This window comes from Suricata suricatta, chromosome 1 (assembly GCF_006229205.1).
Source record: "Suricata suricatta isolate VVHF042 chromosome 1, meerkat_22Aug2017_6uvM2_HiC, whole genome shotgun sequence".
NCBI classification, from domain to species: domain Eukaryota; kingdom Metazoa; phylum Chordata; class Mammalia; order Carnivora; family Herpestidae; genus Suricata; species Suricata suricatta.
In genome coordinates this window covers 172,816,813-172,836,584 of record NC_043700.1, presented here as the reverse complement: position 1 = coordinate 172,836,584, position 19,772 = coordinate 172,816,813, and the positions used below count along the sequence as shown (strand labels likewise).

At 37.5% G+C, this 19,772-nt stretch overlaps 1 long non-coding RNA gene across 1 annotated transcript; it reads right to left on the bottom strand.

Annotated features, from left to right (window-relative positions):
* Positions 1 to 2,338: 2,338 nt before the first annotated feature.
* LOC115285837 lies at positions 2,339 to 11,421 on the bottom strand. Its single transcript, XR_003905715.1, has 2 exons — positions 11,332 to 11,421; positions 2,339 to 2,524 (listed from the first exon to the last, which is right to left on the bottom strand). It is a non-coding gene; the product is annotated as an uncharacterized LOC115285837 (long non-coding RNA).
* Between the last annotated feature and the right edge of the window lie 8,351 nt (positions 11,422 to 19,772).

Sequence of the window (19,772 nt, the reverse complement as noted above, 5' to 3'; positions counted from 1 at the left end):
TTTTCAAATAATTCTATCTCTGAGTGAATCTGTATCTAAATCTGTAGGAAAATACAATATTGGAGGTATTTGAATCTCTTTGAAAAAAAGTTCTTAAATCTCAATTTTCTAAGGTTCTACTATTACCGTGGGATAAATTATATTTAGTTTACTGGGTTTGCTCAAGTCGGGATAGCTGCTGTAAGTTTATCACAATGTCTTAAATTAAAAAAAAAATTGATGAACTACATTCAGGAATTGATTATTTAAAAAGCATCAGTTCAAATGCCTCATGTTTAGAATATCTCAGGTTGCTCTTATTTATAATTTCACCTACTTACAACCCATACGGTTCAATGGTAAGAAATATATCTCTATGGCTTTTTTTTTTTTAACATGATGAGTTTTGCCCTTAAACATCTTCAGGATGTTTCAGAAGAAAAAGAAAAGGTGGAGAATACCTGGCAATTAGTTAAATAGATACTCCTCTGTTTAGGCTAAATGTTCATTTCCTAATTCCTAACTCAGTTGGAGCCTGTGTTCTTTTGTGTATTTCAATTTAATTGCTCATTTAGTTCATCTCTTTTCAACCTTGTTCTTTACATGTTACCAACACTGCTACACTTTGAGAATTTATTTTTTTCCTCTATGATTCTCCCAATTTGCTAGACACAGCACCACCTAAGCCATCCTAACCTAAGCTGATGTACATATAGCTGCCTTTTTTTTTTTTAATTCTCCAGGGAAGGAGACTCCATAAACTCCCTTGGTAACCAATTCTAGTGTTTAATGGAACATGTCCATTCATCTATAATAATATTTGTAATTATACAGCACATTTCTTCTGAGTAGCTCTTGGCACTTTAAAATAGTATTTCAATCCCCAAGACATTCCTAGAAGTAGATGGCAAGCTTCATTATGCTCCTAGAGGGCACAAACAACATCTTTATACATGTTATATTCAGTGCTCAGGACATTGTGAAGACTTTAGAAATGTTTAATAATCAGAATAGTAATTTTACAGATGGATGAACTGAGAGAAAGTGAATTTACCTCCTCTCCCAGTGCTCACAATGGGGAAAACTTTTGAAAATTTCTGATTCACACACACTGTAGGCTACAATATTCTTCCATAAGATTCTGTTCCTGTTTTTGATGGTTTGATTAGAAATGAGATAGATACTGTTATATATCTTAAAAGAGGAAATATTCCTGTCCAGGCAATCTGTACACAGTCTGCTATTATTCAGTGAGTTATTATGAGTTTAAACTTTGGAGACCAGTAAACTGAATGACATGAACTTCATCATTTGGTATCCCTTTTCTCAAGGGATCGACTGGCTGTGTTGCTTCCTCATTATATATTTTCTATTATATGTGGGACAGGCCCTCCCTAAAAAGAGTTCTGAAACTTTCAAACTGTTGCCAAATAAAATATTCCTGATTTGCATCTCATGTCATTTGGGTCCTGGAAATTCTCAATAATACTATTAAATAAATGCATTAGAAAGTCCTAATATGTACAGGATCATGAAATAAATTTGCATTTTAAAGGAACATTTTGACAGCATAATGGCTTAGCTCAAGAGTAAACAGAGGTATTTCAGGAAAAATGTCATTGGTCTATGGGAAGAAATATCTTTGGATAACTAATTTCCTTAGAGTCATTGAATTATTATTCAATATAATACTTGAGTTATATTGTGTAAATGGCTATCTACTCAAGATTTGAGTAGGAATAATCATATGGAGTTGTATTCATTAATTTAGAAGACTAAGTTTTCATTAGAGATTAAATTTTACTACATTGCTAAGATCAGTAGCCTGGAAACCTTGTTGTGCTCAAAAGAATCAGTTGAGGTCTAAAGTAGATATTTTGTGGCACTTAGATGACTCAAATCATGTGAATGGTAAACAAGTTTACTGGCTAATTTTCCTTATACACGGATATTGTGTTTTCAAAAGCAAATGTTCTAAGCAAATTCTGAAAATAGCTGTGAATCTGAGATATTCATATTTGATCAGATTTTCCTCAATTATTTGAAAATGTAAGGTTCAATCTGACTGGCTTGTGGGTGAATGAGCATATTTAGATGAAGTAAAAGTAGGGGAGGGACAAAGGCAGAGAAAATAGAGAGAGAGACAGGGGGAGAGAGAGAGCACATTTCAGTGCTCATTCCAACAGGCTGAGTTTTTAGACTATTGGATGAGATGTAAATGGACCTAATTTTACCCCCTCTCTGGGGATCACATGTTCTAAAGCTTTTAAGTAATTTTTTGAAGGAGATTCTGTTACTGAATAGAAAATATGATTTCCCTCAGACATGTAGCCCCATACATAGAATGAAATATCAGAGATTCTTATAAACAAGTAAGAAGAGTTTCTTAGAGATACTGCCAAGAAGATGCTGTATAAGATCACATTCGTCATCTTCATGCAACTATCAGCCATGCAACGTAGGTGATCCTTGGAAGAGTTTGCTTTAGTGCCTGGTGCATTGAGTCTGATGGTAGTGAAAATACTGTGAAATGTCAGGAATCAAGCTGAAAAGAATTAGAGAAAATAACAATGCAATAAATATTTAAAAAAAACAGAATTATTTACTTTTACTTATTTTTATTTTTTTAATGCTTACTTTTGATAGAGGGAGAGAGAACATGAGTAGGGGAAGGACAGAGAGAGGGAGTCGCAGAATTCGAAGCAGGCTCCAGGCTCTGAGCTGTTGGCAGAGTCCAATGCGGGGCTGGAACTCAGGAACTATGAGATCATGACCTGAGCTAAAGTTGGATGCTTAACCGACTGAGCCACCCAGGCATCCCTATTTACTTTTGAAGATAAAATGATAATGATTGGCATAACCCTCATTTAAGGGGTCAGTGCTAACATGAATATACTAATAAAGTACTAATACAAGTGAAAAGGCACTCAGTAACTCATGTTACTGAGTGATAAGATGGAGACTGACATGTAAACAAACTTCTAATAGGTCATCAGTAGATTTCAGGGAGGTAAGTACACATTGTGTGGCATATAAAAATTCATGCTGTAACAAATCTTTCATTTTTTTCCAGCCTACTTCTAGGTGGGTCACTGAATATTCATTTCACATAAAAAGACTGTATATATTAGCAAAATATAATTTAAAATATAAGATAGAATGCCTATAGGCTTCAGAAATAAAATGTAGTCTATTTTACTAATTATATTTCTCCTTTGAAATATCTGAACTACCTACACATGTCAGGGACATGGTACTAGGTCCTATAAATTGAAACGGTAGGAGTTGAACTTGCATGGATATTATTCAAATAATGGGATGCAGGTGTAAATGGAAGCATTCCATCTGATTGACAATCTTGGTGCTGTGAGGAGAAAGGTGAGCTGTCAGCTGTGACACTAATGAACTATTTGGCTGAATAAATAGATTCTCTGTGTGCAATGCAAAGCATGTTGTTTTAAGATTATATTCATAATTAGATGCTGCTCATAATATGGGGCAATTTTATATACATTGCCTAGGGCACATCAAATAAATAATGAGCCCAGAAATAAGCTTCAATAGCAGACGGCGACTTTCATCAAAAATGCCATTTCTATTACTTTCGGTCCTATGACCTTGGCTAAATAGCTTAACCCAATTGAACTTCAACATAGTATCTGAAAAATGGGAATAAAAAGTCTTAACTCATAAGGTTGTTGTAAAGATGATTCAGAGAGCATTAAAAATAAATAGTCTGTGTGTATAGCATAGTAACTTCTATAAATGGTGCTTATTTATTCATAAAACGCTTGGAGAAAATATCTAGAATACAGTACTGCAAAATATTTCTCCATGCTGTAACCACCTCACTAATAGTAGGTTTTGTAAGATAAAACTTCAGTGATGACTCGAAGTTTATATATGTAATTGATTTTACACTACACTATACATAATAATAGTAGCCATTGCAGATAATAATCCATGGTGCCAAAATCCCCATTAAAAGTCCCACAAAAAATGAAATCGGGAGAATTTGAAACAGGTTTGAAGAATATTATTAAAATAATCATGATAATGATAAAATGAATTAGGTATTTTATATGAATGTTGTTTTATATTTTCGAAAGCCCCTAAATACCCTAATTTTATCTTTTTAATGTATGTAGCTTAGAAGGCATACTTTAAAGGCAATATTTTTAAAAAGAATATTTTAAAGAAGATAGTTCATATAACCAAATGACCAAGTAGAACTGCAATGACCAGAGTCCTTGTGTCACATCCCTTGTGTGTACAGAACTTGGTGAAATTATTAGATTTATTGATATGCTGGTTTGTAAATTTTTTGGTTGGTTTATTAACTAATTCAGTAATTCAACAAACATGTATCGGGTGACTTCTTTGTTCAAGGTATCATGATACAGGCCAATGAGGAAAGTGACAAGGTGTAAGTGAAACTGTAAAGCAAAACACACCGTTGCTGGAGGAACATTTAAGAAGCATATGAAGAAAACACATTCTTTTCTCTTGTTGAAAGTGCCATTCAGGTTCCACGTGACTATTAGGAGTTGGAGCCACTATATCATGTTACAAAGTTCTGGCTTTATTCCACAATCTTTTCATTCTACCTCACGAGGCTGCAAGTGTTTTCCTTAGGTTTATGTCTTACTGTAAAAATTTTAATCTCTGTCCTTGTCATTCCCAGGAAAAACTCTGGAATGCTTGGTTTCCTAATCATCCTATTCCCTGAGCCACCTGGGGTTCCAATCCTTCTCTGCATTTTCTACAGTACACGGGATACCCCTATAACAGCAATTCTAAGTCTGGTGTCTCCTCTAAGGAGTAAATTCCTTCAAAGTCAAGGCTATGTCTTATTCATTGCTGCATTCACAGAGTTGATCACAGTGGAAAATAATTCAATATAACAGGAGAATTGTAATAATAAATACTAAAGTCATTATTAACAAACACAAGTCTTCACATTTCTCTATAGCTACCTCTGATCTTTGTTTCCTTAGATAAATTAAACTATATTCAGTACATCTCCCTTCCTTCTTTTTTCTCATGCTTTTCTAATATCTTATTATGTCTTTTTGATGAATAAATGGTTGGCTGAATGAATTAGTGAATACATTTTCACCCCCATACATAAAATTGTTAGAGGCCATTTCATAATTTTTTAATGTTTATGTATTCCTTTTGAGAGAGAGAGGGAGGGAGGGAGACAGAGAGCACAAGCAGGGGAGGGGCAGAGAGAGAATTCCAAGCTGAGCATGGAGCCTGACTTCAAGGCCTGATCTCAGGAACCATGAGATCATGTCCTGACCCAAAATCAAGAGTGACCCACTGGGCTCCTGAGGCACCACCGTCAGAGGTCAGAGGCCATTTCAAAACTCAGAAACAAAACCCAAACAACAAAACAATCAAACAGGGAATCCTAAATATGCAAAAATTTTATATATGGGGAAGTGGAAGAAGTTATCATCTGGCTTTTAAGAGAGTTGGGGAGCTGGTCATAAGATTTTCTTCTTTGGTGCCAACATCCCATTGACTTTTCCAGGGCCTTTCTCCCTGGTTTCTTTGACTGTTTTTCTTGTGGTAACTGTTGTTTTTGTTTTGTGTGTCTATGTTCCCTGCGACCTGGCTTTTGGAATTTTTTGCATATGAAGACTGCTTTGGAGAAGTCATACTTCTACCCATAATCCTCCAATTAATTCCACTATTGCTGGGCCTTTGTCTGACTACCAGTTTGTACAACATCCAGAATTTCAGAGGAGCACCTCTTTAGGGCTTTCCAGGGCTCATGAGCTTCTTTCTTTGTATTAGGTGCCTCTGATTTTTAACTTGTAGTAACCATTGCTAGAGTTATCAGTATTCTACCCTCTCTGTCTTCAATAAATTTCAGTTTCTTAAAATCTCTTGGACATGAATCCTACACTTTTAGTTTCCTCTGCTCTGATAGTTTTTTACTTTTTATTTTTAGAGGCATTGGTTTATTATCATGTTAATGGGACTTGGGAGTTAGACAAGTCAAACACCTTTTCTGCTCAATCTTACATATAATTTTAGAATTCCCACCCTTTTTCAATATTTTTAAACCTTTGTTCAACCTTTGGAACATTTGGAGGGATCGCAAATATTAGATTGAACATAGAACAGGAAATTTATCAATACTCTGATCATAACAGAGAATCTTATTTAGAACATTTTTCAAAGCTGTTCTACTGCTGCTACCCGGATAGTAGTCATCATTATACACAGTACGGACAGAAGTAATTTGCATGGATAAAGTACAAGTGAAATTATTTTTGCATTACTTTTTCTTTCATATTGACCAAATTATTCCCAAATCTCTGTCTTTCTTGCTTTGTTTCTCTTTAATAATTTTCCCAACCATACAAATTCATTTAAGACATATTAAAAAGCATGAAATGCAGATAATGGAATAAATCCTAGAGTCCTGGAAATAACACTATGCCATGCACTGGTTGGTTTTAGAATTTCAACTGAGTTGGACTATTTTCAGGAGGTCCAAATTCCTGATTTCAATCAAGATTGGAGACCAACCAGTGGGTGCAGAGTAAAATTTGCCCTTTTACATCACAGAAATTGTGGCTAATGCAATGTTTGCTTTTGTGTTTGTTTTTAATTTACCCCCAAAGGCTCAATCTACTTCACTGGGAAGGAAACCAATTTGTATTTCATGTGACTCTGCATTATATCCTATGTAAATCAGATACAGAAATCTCAGCTACCTATGCTGAGATTTATTTCAGTGATATCTGTGTGTTACTTTTTTAAGGTTATTTATTTATTTTGAGAGAAAGACAGCAGGAGCAGGGGAAGGACGGAGAGAGAGGGCGAGAAAGAATCTCTACCAGTCTCTGCACTGCCAGCACAGAGCCTGGTGTGGGGCTCAAATTCAGGAACCCCAAGATCATGACGGGAGCCAAAACCAAGAGTTGGACATTTAAGGGACTGAGCCAGCTAGGTGCCCCTATGGGCTACCTTTCAGATGAGTTCTGGGAAGCTGATGACTGTCTTTCTTTTCAATCTGGCTGTAGGAACAAGGGAAAGATGCTTAGCTCTGGCCCTTCAGTTTATTTCTGATGGTCTGATTCTGAGGGCTGTGACCAAATATTTATTTTCACTTTTTTGCCAGTTTATTTTATCTTCTTTAAATCTCCCTTTCTTTTTTAACCAAGGCTTTCAAAGGGGCTTTCATGTCTCTTCACAGTTGTGAAACCAGTATAATCACAGGGATATTGTGCATTCACTCGTATTGTACTATCCATCAGGACACCGGTTCATTCTGGCTCTTATTTCCACCTATGAAGAGTTTTTCTATCCTTCAGTACTCAATGAAAATGCTAGCCCTCTGTAAAACATCTAATTTTCCTAGACAGAAATAAAAGCTGACTTAAGACTTTCATGGGAGTTTTGAACAAAATTTATAATTTTATATGATAACCAATGAAAACTATCTGATCTCCTCTCCCAGATGACAAATTCCTCAATGTCAAGACCCTGTTTCATCACTTTGTATACTGTGTATATATATTGTATGTATGTTATACAATAATCATATATAACACCAGCAGTATCAACAATCACACTAGCAAACACACAATAAATGATTTCTTTATGTACGCATTTTCTGTGGGCTCCATGCACATTGTGTTGTTCAGTTCTCCTAACTGTAAGAATCAGGAACCAACATTATCCTTCTATCTTTATGAGAATATTGGGGCCTAGTAAAGTTACATAAGTTGCCAAGTTTACAACCGCTAGACCTTAGACTTATTTTCAAAACCAGATCAACCTTGTTTCAACTGGCCATTTGTCCCTTCTCAAATATATAGAAAATATATGACTTGTGCATACTAGGTGATTAATAAAAACTCTTTTTGTGAAACTGTAATAAAATAACTGCTTTCTTATGAATAATTTAAATCAAAATTTACTTTTCCCGAGAGATGAGCAAACTGTAATTTTACCTAGTTTCTGTAATGCTCCCTTTTTGTAGTGAGGGGTCCAGCATACACATTAACATCATGAAAAGAGTCATCATGTGACACCCAAAAGTAGCCTCTCTTTCTCTTGATTTAGCATTTAGTGTTAAAGATCCACCTGTTATGCTTTGAAGGGCAAACCCCTCTGACAGCATTTCTGAAAGCAGAATTTGAAGAAGGTATAACGTTGCCTGCAGAAATACACATTGCATTCTTCGGATATGAAATTGCCAATGGAAACAGAGATCCAAAATAAATAAAAGTCACTTAAGCAAATTTATTTTGTGCTCCCAAAGAAGTTGAGCTGGTGTGATGACACTGCTTTATGAAGTCATACATGACCCTGGGTCCTTCTCCCTTTGCTCTTCCATTTCAAATGGGTTGTGGGGCACCTGGGTGGCTCAGTCAGTTAAGTGTTCGATGTGGGCTTAGGTCATGATCTAACCATCTGTGAGTCCAAGCCCTGTGGTTGACTCTGCACTGACAGCTCAGAGCCCGGAGCCTGCTTCAGAGTCTGTGTCTCCTCTCTCTCACCCTCCCCTACTACTTGGTCTTTTTCTCTCTCAAAAATCAGTAAATAAACATTAAAAAAAGGAGGGGTTATACTTATCTGCATTGCTCAAGATGGTTCGCTCTCACCTATAAGAATGGGGTGTGAGTACACAGGTGCACACTCTCCCTTCAGAGGCACAATCTGGAATGTTCGTCGTCACTTCCTTTACACCTCATTGTCCAGAACTTAACCATACAGATATATAGACATATATGACACATGGAGATGCTAGGAAATGTAGTCTTTATTCTAAGTGACCATCTACTGAACTAAACATTCTATTACATGGCGTGAGCGGGGTATGCTTTAGGGGGTAAGTAGTGGTATTTCCCACAGATTCGATCATATTATACTTGCCTTGTTATGCTAAAGGAACTTGTTGGAATCTATATCACTTATTTTTCCTTTAATATATATAGTGACAAGCTTGAGATGTAACATAGAACATAAATCAGTTGAAAAATGTGTATTATTTATCCTTTAGTAAATCTTGGGCATTTTCAACTTGGGTTTGTAGTTGGTATCTGATTCTGGATTGAAAAAATTTGATGACACGTTGTCTAAGAAATGTTTCCATGCCAGTGAGCTTGGCTTGGTTCACACTGTTCCTTCTTTGCCTTGTCATTCCCATGCATGTGCATACAATTTAACAACATGTATGGAGATTAAAAACCCAAAGAACTGCATGGAGTATTTTGTGTAGAGGATGAAATTTTGTCAGTGCTGCAAAATGCATTCTATGAATAGGATAACTTTGACATATAAAATAAAAGATTTTGTTAAAGCTAGTATACCCTCTTTTCTCTTTTTCAGTGAGATGGATCAAATGAGGAGCCTCCTTTTGTCTAGGAGAAAAGAAGAAAAAAAATGAAATTTGTGCTGTGATCTGTGGAATCGAAGTTTGATGGACAGATAGAAAAGAGTTTAGGAACAAGAAGGAAAAATGGATGTATTAAGTATCTAGGGACATTCGAAAAGATTGTGAAGAGCAAGGCAAAATTTCTAGAACTACGTGTGATTTTATAAATGGGAAATGTGATAAAAGAAATGTTTTCTACTCGTATGAATTGGCACATATCTTTTTATTACAGAAGTTTGTTTCTACACACACTGACTCCCAATTTTAAATGATTTTATTCAATCAAAGCATATTAGAACACCTTTTATAATTTATTCCTTCTGTATAGGGTTGGAAATGAAATAATGAAAGACCAGTGTCAGGTTTTTGCAATACACTGCTATGAAAATATTCAATTCATATATGACTTCAGAAGTGAGGTGACATTACTTATCCACTCTTCTCCTTTTATTTAATTTCAACATTTGATTTGCAAATTCAAAGGTGATTGTATCTTATCAAGGACCATCAAACTTGGACAGGAAAACCATACTCTTAATGGTGATTTTGAAAAATTTGTTTTGAAATTTGTATTTTCATTTTTCTGCTATGTACTGCCTAACTCATTTTTTTTTCTATGAGTCTGGTTACTTGGCAACAAAATTTTTTCTTCCTAAACCTTAGCAAATACTTGTAAAGATGACATGATTGTGAAAACTGTAATCTGGAAAATAAATGGACTAAGCTTTAATAGGTTGGCCTGGGCACAAAAAAGTACATGGTCTGTTTTAGTTATGCACCATCACAGAATCAGAAGGTGAGAGCAGGGAGGTCTTAAGAGACTCGGGGTCAAGTCCCCACACTGCCCAGGTGAAGAGAGACTCAATCGTGGCAGTTTGCATTTTCATTTCAATTTTCCATATCAGAATCAGAGCTCACAAAGCATAAGGAAGAATCCAGAGACAGCACAGGGGTTTGTTTCTGACATTGCTGGTTTCCTGCAAATTCCAGCACTGGGTAAAGAGTTTAGGTCATTTTTTGAACTTTCCATGAAAAAAACTGACAGTGTCACTTTTTTTATTTACTTGAGTTTTTTTTTTTATGGTTTTTTGTTTGTTTGTTTCAGACCTTGCATGGTTATCTACAGCTTTACTATAAACAAATATAGAACCTCTTACTTATAGTCCTACCTAGAGGGCATATAATAAGAATGGGTAATTTCCCACAAGGAAACCAGCATGCCAAATAGATTCCTATCACATGACAGTTCTATTTGAATGTCAAGTAGGAATTTCAAATTCAAAATTTCGAAAACAGGGGCTCCTGGGTGGCTCAGTCAGTTAAGCATCCAACTTCAGCTCAGGTCATGATCTCACAGTTCGTGACTTTGAGCCTTTAATTGGGCTCTGTACTGACGGCTGAGAGCCTGAAGCCTGCTTCAGATTCTGTTTTCCTCTCTCTCTACCCCTTCCCAGACCACGTTCTGTCCTTTCTTTTTCTCAAAAATAAATAAACATAAAACAACAACAGCAGCAAAAACAAAATGTTGAAAACAGAACTCCTGGTCTCCTCTTCAAATAAGCTGTTCAGGACAAAAATCAGGATGTTGGCTTCGAGTCCTTCTCTCTTGCATCGAATGGAATTTATCAGCAATGGTTAGTGACCCTGCCTTTAAAACAGACCCCAGAGGCCGCCACTGCTCGCTGCCCTCATCAACATTGTGCTGGCTGATGCCACAGTTGTCTCCCCTCTGAATTCCGACCACCACCCATTCCTCCTTCCTCACATGCCTCCCCTATGCTATTTTCTCCAGAGAAGCCAAAGCGATTTCATTTCTTAGCATCCCCTTGTTCTATCAGGACAATTTAGACACAGTTAAAGAATAGATGCTAAGGGCAGAAAGGAGGAAGTAGGGGAGAAACAGCTAATGTCCGCCACAGGGTGAAGGGAATAAAGCCAATGTCACTTACACAGTGGGTGCCCCCTTCATCTACAGTTTCTCTTTTCACAGTCAACCCAGGCAGAAGCTTATGACCTCCTCTGACCAATCATCAGGAGGCCAGTAGTAGACTAACTCTGCATCACAATGCCTACATTATTCACCTCACTTCAGCTCATCTCATTGGTATTTTATCATCTCACGCCATTAGGGGAAAAAAAGGGTGAGTACAATCCAGTAAAATATTTTGAGACCAAGGGAACACATTCACATAACGTTTATTATAGTTTATAGCTATAATTGTTATATTTTATTATTAGTTACTGTTAATTTCTTACTGTGCCTCATATACACATTAAACTGTCATAGACATAAATGTATAGGAAAAAAAACCCAGCATATACAGAGTTTAGAATTTTCAGGCATCATCTGAGGGTCTTGGAACATATCCCCAGCAGATAAGGGGAGACCACGATAACTTTAATGATCTCTGGCTATGGAATTCAGAAATGCTGAGTTTATTGTGTGCAAAAATATTGAAAGCCTCAGGGTGTCTGATAAACCTGTGGACTCGTGTAAAGAAGGTTAAATTTAAAACAGCAAGGGGGAAATCACTACATTGTTATTTAGTTTTTAAAACAAAGAACTGCTTTGAGTTCAAGATGAGATTTTACAGTGTTTAGATTGTGTCACGTGATAGAACAAGTTCTCACGTATTTTGCCCCAAGGAGTTTCACGTTATTTGTTTAAAAAGATGAAGAAGTAGTAGAAGAAGAAGAAGAAGAAGTAGTAGTAGTAGTAGAAGAAGAAGAAGAAGAAGAAGAAGAAGAAGAAGAAGAAGAAGAAGAAGAAGAAAAAGAAGTTGTTGAAGGAGGAGGAGGAGGAGGAGGAGAAGGAGGAGGAGGAGGAGGAGAAAGGATGAGACTCACCCTTGAAAAGCCCAAGATTTGTAAAACAAATACATGTTTGATATGGGGAAAGAGCAGAGCAGAGCAAGCTCAGGATACCGGCTTGGAGGAAAGCTGTCATTCTGCCCAGCGACAGTAGATGGGGGTGGTGTGCCAGAAGAGAGCCTGAGTCCCTACGCCTGAGGTCTGCAGGAGGTAGTTTAAGCAGGCGCTTGCTAAAAAAGACACTATTTTGTCTGAGGAACTGTAAATTGTATTCATGATTCACATATCATTATTAATTCATTTTGTATTCATTATCATATGGCAGATTCATTTGGCATTTAGGCAGATGTCAGAGTGTAGACACTTCCAGGAGTTATCTGTGCAGGTTCAGACCAGGCCTTCTGTGTGCAGGGTTTCATGGATGCATAAGTGGAAGGAAGAAATGTTTAAAAAAAACGTGACACAATTTGGCTGTAGATCGTACCAGGGATTGCCCAGCTAATGGCTTTCGGTGTCTAATTCTGTGACAACTGTGTGTGTCGTTATTTCCCTGTGCATATTTTCGGAAGATTAAGTCTGGCAGATGAGAATCTCCCAGGTTGGAGAGCTCTGCATAAGATAAAAATTTAATAATCTTATTGCTGACCCAGCCAGTAAGGGTGGAACAGATAATCCTTTAATAATGCACTTCAGAAACCTGGTTTGCATAGCCAGAGTCTGGAGGCAGTTGGGTAGAGTGGAAAGAGAGCCTTTGAGACGGAAAAAAGAAGGGCTCTGGTGCTGGCCACTAACTAGCTCTGGGAGTTTGGGAAAATCAATTAACCTTCCCGGGTCTCAGGTTCTTAATCTATAAAATGAAGGGATTGCATGAGATCATCCCCAAAGTCCCCTCCAGTGCTAAAAATAGCAAAATTTCCTGGTAGAAAGACGATACATACCAGATAGAGTTTTGAAATGCTAACACATCTTTGTGACCTACTTCAAATCCGATGAATTGTAAAGCTGGCCATGAATTGTAAAATGTGTATCATCTGTGAGTAAATGCACCTCAAGCCGTTACAAGTGTGATTCATCGCCAGTGGCTGGTGCACTATCACATGTAAGTGACAGTAGTTGGACTTGAAGCCTTTCTTAAATCTCACAAATGACAGAAGAGAAACTTTAGGAAGGAGGTCTAACTTCAAGACTGCTTTCTCACAAATGAACACAATTCGACAAGTTGTGTGTCATGCCGCGGCATACACTTCTCAAATGTGCAAAGAGAGGATCTACCTTGAGACAGTTCCAAACTCGAAACGAAATATTCCTGATTCAGTCACTCTAGAAATAAAGCAGACGCTCAGAGAAGCTCATTAACTCTTTGAGGGCAGCACCCGCCTGTCTCCACTGCAGTATAGAATTTGAGTTCCCTGAAATGATTTATATACTCTCATATGCTCCATGATTAACACAGGACTGGGTGGGGTCAATTGGTGGAATCCCAAGTAAAGGGCACTGGCAGTGAAACAGATCGAGTGGGTAGAGACGATCATGTTCTGTAGGAGAAAATCATGTTTGACTAGTCATTTTTTAAAAGGGATGACCAATTGGGGTGCCTGAGTGACTTAGTCAGTTAAGCGTCCACCTTCGGCTCAGGTCATGGTCTCACAGTCCATGAGTTCAAGCCCTGCATCGGGCTCTGTGCTGACCACTCAGTGCCTGAAGCCAGCTTCACATTCTGTGTTTCCGTCACTCTCTGCCGCTTCCTCGTTCGTGTGTGCGCATGTACTCTCTCTCTCTCTCTCTCTCTCTCTCAAAAATAAACATTAAAAGTTTTAAAAAAAAGAGAGATGACCAACAAAAATAAGAGTACAATTTTAATTTTCTAAAACTTGGATAGGGCTTCAAAGGAGGAGTAATTTTTTTAGGAGCAACTGTCAGAAAAGGAGAGATGTTTTGTCATGGATCTCACACTTCCCCTTCTTTGGTGATGAACGGATGAGTGAAGCATAGAAAGAACAGTCCCTCAAGCATCAAAGTTGAGACTCATTGGTTAGTCTAATTATCCAAAATTAGGGAGAGGGAGACTTAGTGCTCCCTCATGTCTGCAGGTGATTCTAAACTCTTCAGTACTATTAAATGCTGAGTCAATTGTGATAAGTTGTATGGGTATTTCCTCTATCCTAAGAGATTTTCGTATTAATGCAGGAGGGAGCACATCTGGAGGGATGCAGAGGACTTACAGGATAAAACCAGACCAGCGTCAGTGGAAAGCTGAAGTAAGAGTAGGAGTAATCTACTTTATCGGGGCCAGAGAGGCAGTGTGTGGAAAGGCATGGGGAACTAAGACAACATATGGTATTTTTTGAACGTTAATTAGCATGGTATAACAGAGTTAAAAAAAAAAAAAAGATGCCTGAGGTTCAGTTGTGGGAGATGCAGTTAGAGAGAAAACAAGAGCTGGTTCTTGAGGGGATAGCAGATGCTATTAAGTGAAACAGATCCAGTTTTGAATTCTTTCTTATCACCTACTGGGTGTCTCTGGGAAAGTGCTTAATTCTGAGTAACGGTTTCCAAATCTTTAAAGTGAGGGTAATGATGTCACCCTCAGAGGCTCACTATGAAGTTTTGAAATGGGTCTCTACCAGGCGTCACATGGAGATCAACATTTCAGCTCTCAACTAGGAGCATAAGGTTGGGGAAGTACAGGACCTCTGTTAGCAATCTTGAGCTTCCTAGCCACAGACTCTGCAGGCATGACTATGAACTCTTGGTTTTCTTGTCCCTTTCTCACCATCTTTTGGATGACAGAATGCAGTAGATAGCATGTGTGACATTAAAGGAAGCGTGCCTACCAGGATAACAGAGAAAATTCCTCCTAACTTTCCCAGATTGTGTCCCCTTAGCTCTTTTTGCTTCAGACTAAAAGTTCTGGTCACCTAAAGCTATGGAAGTCCTCTCTAGAAAAACCAACAGTATGTGAAAACTGCTCTGCTCCTACCTCATGAGAACATTCCATAGCACCAATTTTATTTGTTTTCTTGGACCTCTGTCACACAGTTAACTTGGGTCCCAGAAAGCTAAGAAATGAAGACTACAAATCAAAATAGCACCTAATCCAAACTGTTATCTTTTATGAAATTTACTTCCTATTCTACACATTTTATCTATAATACAACCAATGCAAGAAGACAAAGTGATGTGTGCAAATGACAGTACACAATTATTTCAAGTAATATAATTTTTGTATGTTATCATTTAAATTTTTGAATACCAGGGCGCCTGGGTAGCTCAGTTGGTTAAGTGTCCGACTTCGGTTCAAGTCATGATCTCACGGTTTGTGGGCTCAAGCTCCGCATCGGGCTCTGTGCTGACGACTAGCTCAGAGCCTGGAGCCTGTCTCGGATTCTGTATCTCCCTCTCTCTCTGACCGCCCCTGCTTGCTTTGTCTCTTTCTGTCTCTCAAAAATAAATAAAAAAGTAAAAAAGTAAAAATTTGGATACTACCTGCATTATTAAATTCATAAGAAGAAATCAAAGTCTCCAAAAACCTCCATTTTAAGTTAAAATTGAATGAAACATTTTAAGTTAAACCCAAAGACATTAAAATCTAAAAGATTTTGTTTGTTGTTTTTGTTTTTTCTTCTTCAATTCCTTTCTCTACTCAGTCAGAGTCATATAGGTCTTAGTCTAATGTCTAGGGGAGTAGAGGCTGCTTAAGCAGCTGCAGCTTGGACCCATATATAGGAAGGACTAACATTCATTCAAGACCTCTGAACTTCAAATACATTTACTCAGTCTCCCATGTGCCCTAGTTTTTAAAAGTTCAAAAAATTAAGAGGCCATGCAGATTTCATCTGACTAGTCCCAAAGCTTCAAGCTTTAGAGAAGGTGCTTCTCAACTGGTTCCTTTCTCCCCATCTTCCATAATTTGAAGCCCATTAAGCCTCTGGTAGTGTCCCAACAAGTGCTCTCTCTTCCAACATTTGTTTCATTGGCAGAATCAGCAACAGAAGGTCACTTTCAGTTACTGCTGAGACTTCAGAAGGCGTTGTTGTAGGAGGCCCAGTGGATGATAAGACCTCACCACATGTGTTCACCCCAAAAGTTGTCTGTCCTCCACTTTGCTTTGGAATTTTGCCCAGAATTGGATTTTTTTTTTGATGGCACAATTCATCCTTTCTACTCCTTCGTCTTTCTCTGCTACAGTAGGTTACTCCTCAAACATTTTGATTCCTTTCTGTTTCTCTTTTTCAGAAGTCCCTCCTGAGTATTTTTCAAAAATATGGATTCTTAATCCTTAATATTAAATGCACTCATGATTACTGAAAAATTTTTAAGTTTTTTATTATTATCAAGAATTTTGGGGGGGCTCCTGGGTGGCTCAGTCACTTAGAGGTCTGCCTCTTGGTTTCAGCCCAGGTCATGATCTCATGGTTCGTGATTTCTCACCCCACATCAGGCTCTGTGCTGATGGCATATTTTAGATGGAGATTTTCTCTTTCCTCATCTCTATTTGCTCCTCCCCGCTTTTCTCTCTCTCTCTTCCCCTCCTTCCCTCAAAATAAATAAATACATTAAAATTTTTTGTTTAATTTTAAAAAGACTTTTTTTTTAGAGCAGTGACAAGTTCACAGCAAAATTGGGGACAATGTGCACAGATTTCCCATATATACCCTGACCCAACACATGCGTGGCCTCCCTCGGTGTGAACACCCATCACCAGAACGGTACATGGGTTAACAAGTGACAAACCTACATCTGACACATCACACTCACTCTTAGTGTTGTAGTTCTATAGATTTGGAGAAACCTAAAATGACATGTGTCCATCATTAGAGTATCATATAAAATAATTTCTTTGTCCCAAAAATCCTTTGTGTCCCACCTATTAATCCTTCCACCCCAATTTCTGAGAGCCACTGATCTTATTGTCTCCATAGTTTTGTCTCTTCTAGAATATCATGTAGTTGGAATCATACGGTAGGTAACCTTTTCAGATTGGCTTCTTTCACTTAGTAATATGCATTTAAACTCCTACCAAGTCTTTTCACGGCTTGATAGCTCCTTATTTTTGCACTGATTAACATTTTATGGTCTGGATATACCACACCACACTTTATTTATCCATTCACCTACTGAAAAATATCTTGGTTACTTCCAAGTTTTGACAATGTCAAATAAAACTGCCATAAACATGTATGTGCAGGGTTTTGTGTAATGTTTTCAAATCCTTTGGGTAAATACCAGGGAGAATGATTGCTGGATTGTATGTCGAGATCTTGTTTAGTTTTGTAAGAAATCATCAAACTGTCTTGTAAAGGGCCTCTGGTGTTTTGCATTCCTACCACCATGAATGAGACTTCGCATTGTTCCATGTTCTTGCCAGCATCCTTTGGTGTTATCAGTGTTCTGGATTTGGGCCATCCTCATGGGTATATAATGACACCTCATTGTTGTTTTTTGTTTGTTTGTTTGTTTTTAAGTTTATTTATTTATTTTGAGAGACAGAGAGAGACAGAGACAGAGAGGTGGCAAGGGGCAAGAAGAGAGAGAGAGAGAGAGAGAGAGAGAGCGAGCAAGCAGGCTCCACACTGTCAGCACAGAGCCCAATGTGGGGTACAAACTCAAGAAATGAGAGATCATGACCTGAGCCAAAACCAAGAATTGGATGCTTAACTGACTAAGCCACCATGCACCCCCATCATTGTTGTTTTAATTAGCATTTCTCTAATGGCATATGATGTGGAACATCTTTTCATTTGTGTATTTGCCATCTCTATGTCTTCTCTGGTGAAGTGTCTATTATGGTATTTAACCTATTTTTTAATTGGGTCACTTGTTTTCTTATTGTTTATTTTAAAGAGTACTTTGTATATTTTGGATAACAGTCTTTTGTCAGATGCAAATGTTTACTCCAGGTCTGTGGCTCATCTTATCATTTTGTTGACACTGTCTTCCACAGAGCAGACATTATGAATTTTAATGAAGCCCAATTTATCAATTATTTTATCCAGGGACTGTGCCTTTAATGTTATGTCCTGCTGAATTTTGAACATCCTAAACTGGTATCTGTCCTCTTCTATGACATGTAGGGTGAACACAGCCTGTCATGTTTTATTCACTTTCTTTTTAACCTTCCTTCTTCTTAGAAGTCCTTACTTTTCCTTCCCTTATCTACTCGTTGAGATTTTATATTGTCAGACTTTCTAATAATAACCATGCCAGACCTCGGTGCTAATCTGTTATTGTACTATTGGTTCCCCTTCACCTTTGTTTCTTTGTTTGTTTTCACATACTCTTTGCTTCCTTTTGAGTGTCATTTCCGTTAATAAGGGTTTCCTTGGTCCCTAAATTTTTTCCTCAGTGGACACTTCCTATTCTTCACTGTTCTCTTATTTTCTTTATCACTTGTCTCTCTCATGCTGTACACTCATCTATTTATTTTATTTTTCGATCTTTCCCTTGAAGTTGTATGCTGCGTTGGTATAGGGTTTTGGGGTTTCTGTTCCTTTCACATCCCCAAAGGCAAGAGAAGTAATTTCCAAAAAGTAAATGCCCCCAAATTTTATTGAATCGACTTTTTTAGAGTGGGATAAAATATCTATATTTTCAGCTACCACAATGATCTTAAAATACATCTAAAAGGCTTTAAGTATTTTGCGATCTCTCAAGTTTTTCCCTCTCAAATGTTCAAATAATCTGTTACTGCTTTGTATGGCTGTCCCAGTCTTCATGAAACGGTTTCCTAACTACTGTTGCTACAGGCTTCCCATCTGCTGTTATGAGGTGATGTTTCTCAATGCTTTTTTGGATATGAACTTCTTCCAGGAAAATCACTCAGGTTCACTGCTGAGAAGTTTTACCATTACTAGAGAAAAAGCATTTGGGGTAAATGTAATTCATTTCCTTTTCAGTTAGTTCTGACTTGTTAGTAAAGATCTCAAGGTATCTCTTAGGTAGGTCCCTTTTTTCATCCCTTGAAAATTGTTCTCCTCTTTTCAAAGGCAAAACCGTTTTTTGAGTCATAACCATTTAAAACATTTAAGTTACTCTAGTTTTTCCTTTTGTTTTGCAAGTTGTCTGTAAATCTTATTTCTAAGATGAATGCAGGTATAACATTTCTTTGCTGAATTTTGAGTTTTAACTTTGTGATAACTTCAAACAATATTCTTTAATATTTAAAACATTTTTAAATGTTTATTTATTTTTGAGAGAGAGAGAGAGAGAGACAGAATCCAAAGCAGTCTCCAGGCTCTGAGCTGTCAGCAGAGAGCCCAACACAGGGCATTAATCCATGAAGCATGAAATCATGACCTGAGCTGAAGTCAGACACTCAACTGATGGAGCAGCCCATGCCCCTCCTACAATATTCTTTAAATCTAGGTTCAAGAGAAAGCCATTTCCAATGTGATATGCCTCTTTCTCTTATTCTCCCTTATTTGTTGATTCATTAAAATATACCATCCCCTTGAAGATCAATCTGATCTGGACCTTGGAGATCTTATGCCATGGTCAAGCCCATTCAATGACCAAATAAGAGTCATTTTGAAACTATGTGGTAGGAGATGGTTCTCAGGTATTTTAAATATGCCATAGG